The following is a 13623-nucleotide window of genomic DNA, read 5'->3' on the forward strand; positions in this document are numbered from 1 at the left end:
TTGTAGTGGTGAATGATACGGTTATAAAGTGAAACTAAAATCAATAATGAAAAAGCAGGTAATATACTTAAGGTTGTTTATTCTAAGATGCTGAGATACTTTCTTTCCCAATAGGTATAAATTCGGTTTAAAAGTCAATCAGTGATTGGGGCACGCTCCTGGTTTGAGCTTGAATTCTGAAGTGCAAGGTTCAATTGAAAGAACAAATGCTGTAATCTTTGTAAAGTCGAAAAAAAGAAAAAGAAAATTGCCACAAAAAAATAATAATGATAATATGTACTAAAGTCCAAACGGTTTACAAGTCTATATAGACTGCGGCGTCCCGCTAATCTGTGCTCTGAAGTGAAGGATTCTCTTGTGAAGTGATGAACAGTTGACAGCGTTAGTGTATGCTTTGGTTAGAGTGGAGAATAAGGACCCTGGACTGGCGCTATTCCTCCTGCAGCACGTCCAACGGAAGCTAACCCTAACAGGTCGAAAGGCGTTGGAGCTACCCATCTATACTACATTGGACTGAGGACGAATATTCACTACAAAGAAGGACAGTACTGCTAATCCTTTCCGCAAACCATCCGGTCACGTGATCCGTAGTTCCGGAAGCAACCGGTTGCCAGGCGACGGAAGAAGCCTGAGACAGCGGAGAGTGGAAGGCGGAGGGGAAGGGAGAAGGTAAGTCCCTGTAGGAGGAGGAGAGGCGCGGCCAGCTGCTCGGAGAGCTCCGGCCGTGTCCACTTTGCCTCTGTGAAAGGTGCACACCCCAGGTCAGCGGCCCCACAGAGCGGGCCTGATTCGGGCGCTCTACTGTGGGACGTGCTGCAGGAGGAATAGCGCCAGTCCAGGGTCCTTATTCTCCACTCTAACCAAAGCATACACTACCGCTGTCAACTGTTCATCACTTCACAAGAGAATCCTTCACTTCAGAGCACAGATTAGCGAGACGCCGCAGTCTGTATAGACTTGTAAACCGTTTGGACTTTAGTACATATTATCATTATTATTTTTTTGTGGCAATTTTCTTTTTCTTTTTTTCGACTTTACAAAGATTACAGCATTTGTTCTTTCAATTGAACCTTGCACTTCAGAATTCAAGCTCAAACCAGGAGCGTGCCCCAATCACTGATTGACTTTTAAACCGAATTTATACCTGTTGGGAAAGAAAGTATCTCAGCATCTTAGAATAAACAACCTTAAGTATATTACCTGCTTTTTCATTATTGATTTTAGTTTCACTTTATAACCGTATCATTCACCACTACAAATAGGGTTTGAGCGCTGGTTCCCTGTGGATTTATCCACATCTGTATACTTACCATTTAAGGGGGGGGCGGGACACCCCTCATTACCAGCAGCACACCCCGCCTCAGACTAACACCTCAGTGCGCAGAGAACCCATTTCCGTATATTATTATTATTAGCTTCATTTTAAAATTTCTTGTTTTCCCCCAATATATTTGCCAATATACCAAGTTGAAAGCCCATTATGGCTGAACTGGCCATGTCCATAAGCTTGGTTTCATAACCTTCATCATTATCAGCCCTATCCCTGGTGCAAAAGATGCATCTGAAAGCAGGCATATCTTAACTCTGCCTAGCACACCATATTGACATGCCCTGTCTGATCTTTGCCTACGTCAGAGGTTCCCAAACACAATTCTTAAGGTACACTAACGGTCAGGTTTTAAGTATATCAATGTTTGGCCATTGCATACTTAATTAGTACCTCAGTCAATTTGATTTAACCATCTGTGCTGAGCCATGGATATCCTGAAAACCTGGACTGTTAGGGATATATTTACGAAAGTGCAGGGTTTTAGAAGTGGAGATATTGCCCATAGCAACCAATCAGATTCTACTAATCATTTATCTAGCATCTTCTAAAACATAATAGCTAGAATCTGGTTGCTATAGCAACATATCCACTTCTAAAAACCCGTAATTTAGTAAATATACCCATTAGGGTGCCTTGAGCACCGAGTTTGGGGACCACTAGCTATGTGTTGATACCTGTTATCACCTAGTTACTCCCCTTCAGCCATAAAATGAGATGTGACTAATTTGTGTACAGATATGCATCACCCTTACAAGGGCTGTTGAGACAGCTGTGGGGCCCAGGTACTGAAGTGGGCGTGGGCCATATTGGGAGGCATGACCACACACCCATCCAAGGAAAATACTATATGTGGCATGTTATGTCGGGCACTGCAAAGGGGTAATTTGTCCCCCTCAGCAGCTGATCTTGGCCTCTCCAACAGGTCCGTGCCCTGGTAATTAGTATCCCCTCCTCGGCACCCTGATCCTCTTTTGCGCAGTGCAAAAACATGCTAGGTACTGTGTATTCACAAAACCAAGTTGCTTCAACTCTGCATGAGTCCATAAGTAGGGAAATAAGGTAGGTACATCCTACATATCCTGTTGCTGGGAGTAAAAGTTGATCAGTCTATAGAGTTAATAAAAGTACAGTTTCAGGGCATGGCAGTCATTGATGTGTAGTCAAGTTTTCTAATACCCTGTGGTAAGCCTTTGGTTGATTTAGATTTGAAGACCATACTGTACAATTCAAGCTTAGAGTATTTGTTGTTCGTAAAGAAAATATGACCTGAAAGTCAGTACCACCAAAGAACCCATCAGATTGCACTCAAGGCGAGTGCTGGTGTTTTTGATTAACAGACACAAGTTGGAGAAGCGGTCTAGTGAAAATAAATGAGGCACGACTTAAATTCAAATTATGCATAGATCTCAAACTAATAAGTAATGCTCTGTAAATAAACTATTATACAGTACTGTGCCTATAATAAAAAAGATCTTACTAAACATTTTTAAAGCTGGACCTTTTTTTAGTATGTGATGAAAAAAATAGTGCATGGTATTTATATGGAACTAGAAGAGTAATCAAGTTACTTAATAAAAAAAAATGTTCTTTTTTGACAGTATAGAAGTCTTGGAATACCCATAGGAATAATTCTAGCATTAGAGGTAAAGAAAATTCAAACTCTGGAAGGGATAAAAAAAGAAAATAAATGTTATATGCTTTAATGAAAAGTCACATGCTCACAGCAATAAAAAGATGGGGGTTGTACAGTGCTAAGTAAGTCTAGACCACATTAAATAACATACGGCTTGATAAAAGTTTGTTAAACTGTATAATATTTAATATGGAAATGTCAATGATAACATCATACATATAGACAGTGGTGCAAGTTGAGCAAACTCCTTAGTGGTACCTTGTGCACATGCAAAAAAAAGGGCATGGTCACTCAAAATGGGGTCATCAGCATGACACGCCATCTGTTTCTCATCAGTCTGGTAGTATTCCTCTCCATTCCATTCCAAGTACCCCCTTTCTATATGGTGGTCTCTCCACAACAGGCAACTTCTGAAGAAATTGGTACACCCTGAGCAGACAGTGTCCTCAGTAGGTATTCATTTTTCATGTAATAGATCATATGGTACAGAAGATGCCTGTTTGTGCAAGAAAATAAAGTACACACACATATCAGTATACATCTTTGCATTGTTGGAGGAAACTGGAGGAACCCACACAAGCATGGGGAGAACATACAAGCTGGAGAAACCTTCAGGAAAATGTAAAGAGAACAATTGCCCAAATCAACCAATCAGCTTCTGTCATTTCAAAGACTGTGTTTAACAAATAATTGAAGCTGATTGGTTGGTTTGAACTACTACGATGTATCTCTCTCCAAGGCTAGTGTTACTAGTAAACAAAGAGTTAAAAACAAAACTCAATGGAACTTGTTTTGGTCTTGGAAATTCGGGGGGGAAACAGGCATGGGATCTCCCTGATTTTCCATTAATCAGCACAAGGCTAAACCAGCCAGGAGCTTGCATGATGGCAGGGATGGTGGTGTCTTCCTGCCATCATTAAAAACCAGCCCCAAACTGGTCAGCTTAGGCATTGAATTCCTTGGAAAGTAGGGAACACACAGAAAAGGATCCCCCCCCCCCTCCCGAGGAATCCCCCAGGTCTTAGAAGAATTTCCACGAAAGATATGGTAAGAAAAGTTATATACATTTTTTCTGGGGAAAATAGTTACAAATTATATAACCCCTTTAAAAAAAAAATACTTATGTAGGAAGTTTATTGGCTTATGAAAGTTAAACATGGATATAGTATTGCAGTGTATCATGCATAAACCCACAAGAGTGACCTCAATTTACCCCCAGGTCTACCGCAGACCGCAAAGTTCCCACCACAGGCGATAATGGAGATTTCTGTCCCCATTACTGCCTATGCGCTCCGCGTGCTTGATTGGCAGGCCAAGAGCGTACAGCCAATCAGGAAAGCACTATGACGTGACGCTCCTTAATTGGCTGGTGGGTCCCCAACTGACAGAAGTCACGAGGGGTCCCAGCATTCGGGGAAAGGGGATTCATGTGTAATCATGGATCCCCTTTATTTGCGTGGTTCGGGTTTTTTCGTTTGTTTGGTTTTTTAAAGCCTGCGGATGCCTACATGGAAAGAAGAGGACTGATCTACACCGGATTTTAGGTGAGTATACGTTGTTTTTTTTTTTTTTTTACATGTGCCCCGTGGATTCTACGGGACAAGTGGACGTGATTGGCTGCTTGGGATGTAGATAAGTATTTTTAAGTGTGTGTATGTTTTTAAAAAAATTATACTGTCATGGCATGTGTGTGTTTATTTTAATATTTCTCTTGTTGTGGAACTACAGGTACCAGTGGGCCCTTTAATGCCCCACATGCTGGTACTTTTAGTTCTCCAAGTACCAGCATGTGGGGGAGGCTTGCTGGGACCTGTAGTTCCACAGCAAAAGACAATATATATTTATTTATTTATTACACTTTTTATGGTTCACCCCTCCATCCACAGCCCATGGATGGTGGGGACAGCCTTGGGCTTCATCCTTGGCCCTTGGGTGCCTGGAGGAGGGACCCCTTTATTGTAGGGGTTTCCACACCCCCAGGAAACTCCGTCCAGGGGTGTTCCCTGGCTGTGGGATTACCTCCATGACTAGTGGAGCCTGGTGCTGGCTTTAAAAATACAGGTGACACCTACTTCTTTTGTCCCCCATATTTTTGGATCCAGGACTGGTCCAAGAACCCAGTGCTGGTTGTTTAAATATGGGGTAACCGTACTTAATTTTTTTCCTGTATTTTTGCAAATAGGACTGGCTCAAAGAGCCCGGGGCTGGTTATGCTTTTGGGGGTAACCTACACATCTTTTCTTTTTTTACTTTTTAACTCTTTCTTTACTTTTCCATACAGAAGCATGCACGGATCTCACTGATGCTTCTGTCAGTCTCGCCAGCCAGAAGCTGGTCTATTTATTGGCGATTTTTTGATAATGTTTTAGGTACAAGTTGTAAACTCGCATCCTATTACATTGCCCAAGTTGTATGTTTGCAACAGCAAAACATCTGGATGTGAGTTTTTCCATTGCATTTTTTTTTGATCTGCAGGAATCATGCGATTTTGCATGTTTCTGCACACCATTACATTGGTTGACTTTGCAAAATGTGCGAGTCTAGCGCTAAACTCGCACATTTGTCCAAAATCACACTTAATTACATTTGGCCCAATAAACGCACTAGTAATGTAGAAAGTACCTATATACATCAGAGTTGAAATTTAAAATAAGTCAGAAATAAATAGTGCTGGTGACCGTAATCCTCATCACTGTTATATTGACACCTGCCATCAGGCACCCTCTAATACACAAATTGGGAAGGTATAATTAATTGTCACAGGGACCCAATAAATACTAATCTAAATATTTGTTTTTAAGAACATAATTATAGGAGATTCCTCTACATATATTAAGATTATATTGTTACCTGCCATAGACATTGATTACTGTACTGTTGTAAGTGAGTTTAATGACTCTTAACTTAAGCATTTAGGTGTCTATTCATGAAACAGTAAAAAGAGTGGAGAAAAGGACCAGTAGAAAAGTTGCTTATAGCAACCAATCAGCTTTGAAGGAAGCCTTTATCAAGTGTATTCTATAATATGTAAGGGAGACGCTGACTGGTTGCCATGAGCAACTTCTCCACTAGTCTGTATCTCCACTCTTTTCACTGTTTCATGAATAGACCCCTTTGACATTTAAATACAAAGTAGAGGGGAATTAAATCATGCCACCATTTGACTAGGTCTCGATGCTCTTGAGGAAGCTGGATATACTGCACACCAGCGAAACGCATTGAGCCTGCACGCCACCGTACGCCCTAACAGAGAATATCCACCTATTGGCATATTTATTGGGAACCCACACCTTCAATTTGCCTATATTTCACCAATCTCAGCAGCTTTTGGACACCAGGTTCAGCACAATAAGGACATTCCAGCTGATCCTTTCAGGAGATTCATACTCTCCCATCAGGTGCTTTGCTTCAGTGGTTTGGACATTCTCAGCATTCAAAGGACATCCCAGCTGATGAAACCAGAGGACCATATGCTCCAACCATCACCACTGGTAAAAAAAAAAAAAGGTCTATAGACCTGAGTATCAATTCTGCTGTTGATTGTGTGTCTAATAGACTATACGGCTGTTCCCTAGCCATATTAAGTGGAGATCTGGGTGATTAGTGGCATTAATACCGGTATTTACCAATATATATTGTGGTTCTTAACTTATTTTTTAACATCCTAAACCAATTATGACAATAAATGTAATGTATTGTTATTAAACAAACTTAGTAGTTATTTATTAACACACAGCCAGCGCTGGTATACTCCTATTTGTTTTTATTCTATATATTTATGGGGACTTTGACCACCCCTATACCAGCAGCTGTTGATAGCGCACCTGTATATACCTTTTTTTCCTAGCCATTTGACTAGGTCTGTTGTTCTGCCAGCTCTTGACTTGTACTGAGCGCACTAATTCACTTAACAGTAGTATTTTTAAGTGAAATGCCAGTGGTACTCACTTGTAATAACAGCAGAACAATCCTTCCTTTTCATAATCAGCTAGAATATCAGCCAAAGGGGAGGGGGTGTTACATTAAGATTGGTACATGTTTCAGTTAGTTCCAATTCGCAGAATCGATGCTCTCACATTTAGTTTTATAATGGAACACTAAACTGATGTTTTCTGGTGAATTTAAAAGGTCCTTATAATCCATACAATATACTACTAGCTATATAAGTATCACAGACTATACAATGAGAGATAATTTTAATTGCATCATTTGCATACAGAAATAGAATTGCAGAGAATTCCCTGATTCTCTGTAAAGTATGCTAAAATAATAACTGAAAAATGTTTCAACACTTATCCAATGATAAACTTTATTATCTGAATTATGAGACACCTGCCTGTAAAAAATTATAGTAAATAACATGTGCGTGTTTAGGGTGTTGGAAATAATGTGGGTGCAGGTATTAATATTGGAAACTTATACAGATGTGTCCTCATACATCTTGCCTCGCAATGGGAGATGCCTGGCAAGATTGATCTGACAGGTCCTGTACATCTCTGTTAGCATCGGGCATCTTTTTTTACCGAAAATGCAACTTATTTGTATTGCTATGCGAATAAGATGTACAAGCAGACTCTGCTGATTAAAATGTTATGTGGCATGCCTATATTCTGTGTGCGACCGTGCCTGTATCTGCTTGTTAGTCCTAGTTACATCGTTTTGCAAATCAGACGCATTTTAATGGAAAAGTCGCATGAAAAGATGCTCGTCACTACCAAGCCACATGTCTAGAGGGGCTGGTTAACATGCAGGGAGGCTAGAAGTTAGTGGCATATCTGTAGGCACACACAACCGAATTTCTCAAACTGTGAACAGCCCAGTTACTTAACCAGTGGTGTTGGTTTGTTGATAGATAGCAGGTACAGCCGTACTCACTGTTACATGTACACTGGTGATTGAGTGAAGCTGCAGAGGATCAGGGTTTCATACAGTGCACCAGCCAGTGAGTGAAGGCTGCAAATGGGTAGCGGTGCAGGAATGCTGAAACAGCTTTACATGCAGGTATTAACCAGATCTCTCATGGGAGTTAAGCAGTAGACTTCTGTCTCCCATGAAGTCACACTACACAGTTTCAAGATAGGCCCTGCACATTCTCAGTAGAGATCTCGGTTTCAATCTTGGGATAAGGCATGAATCCTTGCTGAAGAAAAGGAAGACTGGAGTCTGTGCAGTAGCACGCACCTCTTTCAACATTGAGCTGTGTTTTTCTTACTCATCATCTTGAATATCCATCAATCCCATGATTATACCATTCAAGGTCTATAAGTGAGGTGTACTAAAGGGAAAATGCAGCCAAAAGCCTCATTTTTTGAATTTGGCCACATTGCCTATAAGTACCAAGCTCCGGAATGCAGTACATTCCGGAGCTTCGACATGGTGGGTAACGCCATTTTTAGGCGACGTTACCCAACAGAAGCCTATGGGCTTCTTTCAGCAAATTGAATCTCTCCCAGCACAGAAGGACTCCCAGGTCCTAAACCCTGAAGTCCTTCTATCGCGAGGCCAGCTCTTATCGGGATTTCTAGGTACAGTACATACCAGAGTAATTAACACCGGTACAGTATGTACCCAATAAGCAGTGGAGTGTACCACATCATAGATGCTACTATCCTCACACTCTGGCTCCATCCACTTCCTCACCTCCATCACCCTGCTCCTTCATCACCCTGCACCTTCCCTCACACTCTTGCCCCCTTCTCTCCTCTGTGATCCTGCTCCTTTTATTACATTCTGGCCCATTCTCTCCTCCAACACCTTGCTCCTTTGCTCGTAATCTGGCCCCATCCACTTCCTCACCTCCATCGCCCTGCTCCCTCCCTCACACTCTGGCCCCACCTCTTCTCCATAAATATGGTCCTTCCTTACACTCTAGCGCCATCTACTTCCTCACCTAAATCATCCTGCCCCTTCCCTCAAGCTCTGGCCCTTCCTCTCACCCATTGCTCTGCTCATTCCCTCACACTCTAGCAACTCCTCTCCTCCATCACCCTGATCCTTTCCTCACACTCCGTCCCCTTCTGTCCTCCATAACCCTCTTTCCTCACCCTCCAATCGCATAATTTCCTCAGCCTCATGTGCCTCCATACTAATCCCCAGTGCTGCCATCAAAGGACTAGTACAACTGAAACATACAGGGCATCCCACCTCCATGAACCTTATGCCCCTCTCCACCACCAATGCAGAGGTGTAACATCGATGGAAGGATGCCTCCGCCCACAGTACTGAAATGTGCCATAGAAATTAAGAAGACCAAATGACTCTCACCATAAGAGGATGGATATCAGTTGCTGCCTAGAAAACCCTGTGTGGCAGGGACATGCGGTGAGCTAAATTGCTCAGGAGGCACTGGCTAGCACCAGAGCCAGATTTACATACAATATATGAGCCAAAGGGTACATCTGGGCGTTATACACAGGTTCAGCAGTATAAGCTCCTGGAAATTTAGTGAGTTTTAATCAAAGCGGGGGAGGCTTGCTGGGACTTGTAGTTCCACAACAAAAGACAATATTCTATGTTTTACTCTTAAAAAGGCTATCAGTCCCGTAGCCAGGGGTGACTAGTTGGGGGGGTAATGCCACGACCGCAGGGACCAGTATAAATGTGTCCCCCGGCTGTGGAATTATCTTCACAGCTAGTGTTGTCCGGTGCTGGTTTTAAAAATACGGGGGACCCCTACGTCTTTTGTCTCCCGTATTTTTGGAACCAGGGCTGGGCCAAGAGCCCGGTGCTGGTTGTCTAAATACTGTTGAACCCCAGTCATTTTTTCCCCCTGTATTTAAACAACTAGGACCGGTTCAAGGAGCACGAGGCTGGTTATGCTTAGGAGGGGGGACCCCATGCATATTTTTATTTTACTTTTAACTCTTTCTATACTATACACAATGAAGCCCTGCACGGATCTCACTGATCCGGCCGGGCTTCACTGTGTTATGTCTGGCAGGGTTTTACTAATCACTCCCGTAAAACACTGCGTGACAATATGAATGGCCTCGACATCGGAAAATACGAAAAATGAAAACTCAGCAGCTTAGTAAAGTACCAAAAATGACCTGACAAAGTTGCAGAAAAACAAGTTCGATAAAATTTGAGATCAAACTCCCACCAAATCGGCAGAAACACGAATCTTAGTAAATATACCCCCAAATGCTGAATAGTAACATAGAGGTATAACTAAAAAGTTACATGCCTTCACACAAAATAATTCAATACAATATATCCATGTATAGCAGAAATACCAGATATGTGTCCAGTTTATATCAACCAGCAGAGAGTATAATGTTGATAATAGTAACACTGTTATCACAGACCTTAAACAAAAATGAATTAGAGAAAAATAAAAAATCCAATACAGTATTACCACTCTATACAGGGAGACTTTAGAGGTGTATGAGTAAATCCCAAAATGAAGCCCAGTAATAAAGGAGAGTCCCCAAGATGTAGTACTTACAGTCTTCAGTATTGAATTCCAAAATGTTTTGAGTGGCAGTGATAAAAAATGCAGACAGTTCTAAATGTCCGAGTGGCTCTATTAATGTTTAAATAGCCCAGCCTATAGAAGCAGAGTGAGGAAGAGAAGAGAAGAAGAGAGCTGGGGGTGGGGACACATATGGTGAGTAATTCTTAGATGTATTCTACAGTGAATCTGCTTGAGAGAAGCGGCCCAGGGCACAAACCCCAGGACACAATCCCAGCCCGACCCTGCCTGGTGGCGCTTACTATTGCAGCCTCACAAGAGGGACCTGCTGGCGCTAAACCTCCAAGACACAAATGGTGTATGATAAAGAGGCATAGCCGCCCCCTCTACCCAGGCAGCTTGCACAGCCAGTGTGTTTGTAGCAGGAGCTGATTTACCGCTCCCCCCCGGTGGGCCAAGTGGTGCGCAGGGCCGACTGTCATCTGTGGCACCGCCCCCCTCTCCCGTGCATCACCAACTGTATTGTATGGGCTGTTTCACACTAGCCGGTTTTCACCAGCCGGCAAAAAACTGATCGGCTTTTTGCCTTGCAGTGTTTTTAGTGATATATGAAAACACACTGCTCCTTTCACACAGTCTGGCCCATGGCCCGGCTGCCGAGTTGCAGCCGGAAATATCCACTGAAAGGTCCAGCTGCCGGGGCCGGGCCGTCTTTGTAGGCAGAGAATTGTTTGTTTGAATTGGAGCTTTCACACACAATGTTTTTTTTAGTCGCCGCCGCTGCGCATGCACACAGCATTAAACATGGCTCAAAGCCGTGGTGTGTGAAAGACTCTGCCGGATGGCAAAAAGCCAGACAAAGTTTGTCTGGCTTTTTGCCATCCGGTGAAAACCGGGTAGTGTGAAACAGCCGCCGGCCGCATACAAGAGAAGGGGTCCTGCACCCACACCACCCGGCTATCCAGAAGAGGAGGTCTGAGTTATCACACGGACCTCAGAGTAAGAAACGGTGCAGCCGCAGTGGATCCAGCAGGAGAGGTGAGTATGACTCTACTCTACTCTCTGACCTCTGCCTGCAAAGTGCAAACGGAGTGCTCTTGTGATAGCAACCCCCTTCTCCGCTGGAGGGTGGGGGCTGTGAGAGTGAGTTATCATTGAACGCTGCTGTTGGAGGTGTCATGTGTGCCCTGGGAGTGCAAATCCCTTATCAGTGTGTCTTTCTCCAGCCAATTTAATAAGTAAATATGTGTGTGTGTGTGTGTGTGTGTGTGTGTGTGTGTGTGTGTGTGTATATACAATCCAAAGAAGGCAGCATCACTCCAGGATTTGATAAAGTGTAAAAATTTGTATTAAAATTTCACACACATGATAATGTTTCGGGGGCACCTTTATCAAGGTGTCATCACCTACAGGACCCCAAAATGTTGACATGTTTATGAAATTTGAAAACAACTTTTTACACTTAATCAAATCCAGGAGTGCCACTTCCTACTTTGGACTGTATGTACGTATATTCGCAGAGGACACCTGGGTAACATCTACCATTGGGAGTGCCAGACACCATACATTTACTATATATTTGTGTGTGTATATACTATGTATATATATATATATACCACAACAACCACCTAGGTGGAAGGTGCACTCACGCCCAGAAATTAGTCTCTGAAGTCACTTGTAAATTCAGTATATTTTTATTCGGGTACACTGTTGATGCCGTATTTCATCGACGTTTCGGTCCTTATGCGGACCTTTATCAAGATTGGCACTTAAATCACCTATACAATCAGAAACAGTTACAATTAATGTGTATAAGAACCCAGATTTATTCAACACCAACACCACCAGTGCCTCCCAGGCCCTGAAGACTGTCACAAAAACCAGAAAACGTATTAAAAAGCTGTTTTTTTATATATGTAAAAAAGAGATACTTGGAAATAATCCACGTGTGATGAAAGAGACACCTCCACCATTAGGACTATCTGTTTAGATAGGCAAATGATTACCTGGACGGCAAGCCAGATCACTCAGATGTGTGGAATGGCCTTCAAAGTTGGCAACATGCCTAATCACATAATGAAGTTAAAAAGCCTATAACGTAGGGGAAGCTGCAAGGCGTAGTCACCTATTAGATAAATAACAGAGTAACTACACCATAAGAAAATACACTAACAACGTCATTTTGGAAAAGATCATACCTAGTTACATGTAGAAATAGCTCATGGCAGCTTGTGGGCTCTGTACATGTGTCAGACACTCAGTCTGTAAGGAGGCACAACAGGAAAAAATAATCACCAACCGTAATCATGTGTCAGAAGGGAGCTGCAGGAGAACCATACTCACTGCTCAAGTGTCCAGAGCCAAATGGAAGCTGCATAAAGTTCAGCCTCAGCTGAGCACTATTTAAGGATCAACCACAGGAAGTGCCAATTAAGGAGATTAGTATAAACCCAGTCTCTCATTAACTGATCACCTCTCAGATAACTAACTCAGACCAACTGGGAAAAACGTTACAGGGTTCACAGGACAGGCAGTGGCTATCGCTAACGCACGGCTACTTAAATGAGTGTATTTTAACGATTTGGAAGGGCAACTGCCGGAGACGCGTCTTTTGCGTTCCACCGACCGGAACACCATGCGTTCCATTCCGCGGAAGTGGCGCTGGCCGGAAGTCTCTGCGTTCCACTCGCGGAAAGAACCGTAATTAGGCTTATCCACTGGCTAATGTTTAAAGGAGGTGTACAACCTAGAGGGGGGTGTTCTCAGAGAATGAACACTCCCCCAGGTGGAATCATCAATGTACAGGTTCACTCATAGCTCACAGGGACTCGGAGGTATACCGGAGGTCTCCTCACGTATAATCCTGGATTAACCTATGTGTAGCCTGTCAATCACCACAGAAGAAAAAGAGTGCAAATGTAAATAATGATCCATAATATGAAATGTCAAAAATGTCAAAAATGACATAAGAGGGCACCAGATCAAATGACCACAACTCACCCTACGCATACAAACTAACATATATCTGATCAACAAAGGCAAATTGAATACTGATGTGAGTGTGATATCTTTATAGTAATACATTGGTATAATGTAGTAAAAGATTTTAAATAATAAAAGGGAATAGTGGGTGGTGTGGTCATTGAAATTGGTGGACCCTCGTGACTAGTATAGGACCTGGGAAGGCTCCGGGAAACAACAGAAAAATATATATAAAAAACATAAGCAAGGACGTATAAATAACTG

At 42.6% G+C, this 13623-nt stretch overlaps 1 long non-coding RNA gene across 1 annotated transcript; it reads right to left on the minus strand.

Moving 5' to 3' along the window:
- Window positions 1-12052: 12052 nt before the first annotated feature.
- Window positions 12053-13188, minus strand: LOC134965516 (uncharacterized). The gene is made up of 4 exons (XR_010188415.1): window positions 12721-13188; window positions 12576-12639; window positions 12384-12502; window positions 12053-12155 (listed from the first exon to the last, which is right to left on the minus strand). It is a non-coding gene; the product is annotated as an uncharacterized LOC134965516 (long non-coding RNA).
- Window positions 13189-13623: the final 435 nt, after the last annotated feature.

This window comes from Pseudophryne corroboree, chromosome 10 (assembly GCF_028390025.1).
Source record: "Pseudophryne corroboree isolate aPseCor3 chromosome 10, aPseCor3.hap2, whole genome shotgun sequence".
Lineage (NCBI taxonomy): Eukaryota > Metazoa > Chordata > Amphibia > Anura > Myobatrachidae > Pseudophryne > Pseudophryne corroboree.